At 48.9% G+C, this 1,683-nt stretch overlaps 1 pseudogene; it reads right to left on the bottom strand.

Annotated features, from left to right (window-relative positions):
• Positions 1-425: 425 nt before the first annotated feature.
• On the bottom strand, positions 426-826 carry LOC115897032 (annotated as a pseudogene).
• Positions 827-1,683: the final 857 nt, after the last annotated feature.

The following is a 1,683-nucleotide window of genomic DNA, read 5'->3' as shown; positions in this document are numbered from 1 at the left end:
CATTGTCTCAGGGTTGGTCTGTGTAGCCAACAGAACACAGTAGAAGTGATGGTTGTCACTCCCAAGGCTAAGTCATCAGAGACTCATGCTCCCCTGCCCTGCCCTCTCTCTCTCCCTCTCTCAGGTTGCTTGCTCTGGGGGAAGTGAGCTGCTATGTTATAAACAACCACATGGCAAGGAACTGAGGCCTCCTGCCAAGAGCCATGCACATGGGTGAGCTTGGAAGCAGATTCTGCAGCCCCAGTCAAGCCTTCAGATAACTGAAGCCCCAACGGACATCATGACTACAACCTCATGAGATTCCCTCATTCAGAACCATCCAACTAAGCTGCTCTCATATTCTCTTTTTTTTTTTTTCTTTAATGACTGAGGCAATTTATTAACCCAGGATCATTTGTTTTAACGCTTCTTGTGACAGCTGCCACCTATCCAGCGATTCTGTCCAGATCTTTCTGACACTGAGGTGTCAGTTTGTGGCCCCTATCTTGGTCTTTTTCCACCATTTTCAGTCCCTCCAGGGCTTGGAGGACCCAGTGGGCCACACTCTTGGAGACTCGGCTGACGTGGCTGGGCAGGACACCATTTATCTGGCATCCCCCGTAGATCTTGGTCATGGAGCCAACCCCAGCACCACCTTGGCGGTATAGGTGCTACGTTGTGGAAGCAGCTGTTTTGTAGAACCAGTTCTCATCTCTTTGTGCTTGGCCAGTTTGGTGGTATCCACCCATTCAGGGACTTTCAGCTTCCTGGACTTTTTAAGGAAGGCTACCAGAGCTCTGATGAACTCCTGCTGATTCATGTCTTCTACAGTAACTCCAGGAATCATGACACCTCTGTACTGCCAGCCAGGGGAACAGCTGTTCTCAAATTCATGATCCACAGAACTTACAAAATAGTAAACACTTGTTATTTTAAGCCACTAAGGTTGGAGGTTGTTTGTTACACAGCACTAGATAACCAATACACAGTAGATAGCCCTTACACATCGATCTCACTGCACCCTGCAATCCAGACCTCCTTGCCTCCTATGTCGTCTCCAGCATCTAGCCTGCCCAGTACTCAACTGCAGCATCTACCCTGCCCAGAATTCAACTGTGACACTGTCCCAGCCAACTCAAAGACCATCCCCCACCCCATATTTCTCAATCACCTCCAGGAAAAAGGTTAAATCAGCCTGGTTTCTAAGTCTGTCCATAAATCTAATTCTGCAAGCATTTATTGCAAATTTGTGATGTGTTTAGCTTAGTGTTTCATGCTGCCGGGAAAACACAAGAACTATTTATTATAGTCCCTGTCCTTGGTGGTGCTGGTAGTAGAGACTAATGTCTCTGAAGCAATCAGAAGACAGTGCAGAAGAGTTCATCAAAGGCTTGTGGGGTTGACAGAAAGTGTTAAGTGAGAGGTTGGAGAGCTCCATGTGGGCTGGAGGTGGGGAGCAGGGAGAAGCTGGGGCCTGGGTCAGTCCAACACAGGCAAGGGAAGAAGGGTAGTGCCTAGGCAAGCAGAGGGGCTGAGAGCAGAGTTTGGTTTAGCGAAACAAAGCCAGGGCCAGCTCAAGATGTAGAGGGCCTTGAAAGCTTGGTGGAAGAACCCAGGAGGCAGAGGTTGCAGAATTCACTGCAACCTCCATCTCCTGGGTTCAAGCAGTTCTCCAGCCTCAGCCTCCCTGGGTTATAAATTGGG

The sequence above is a fragment of the Rhinopithecus roxellana genome, chromosome 4 (genome assembly GCF_007565055.1).
Source record: "Rhinopithecus roxellana isolate Shanxi Qingling chromosome 4, ASM756505v1, whole genome shotgun sequence".
Lineage (NCBI taxonomy): Eukaryota > Metazoa > Chordata > Mammalia > Primates > Cercopithecidae > Rhinopithecus > Rhinopithecus roxellana.
This window is presented reverse-complemented; position numbering and strand designations above follow the sequence as displayed.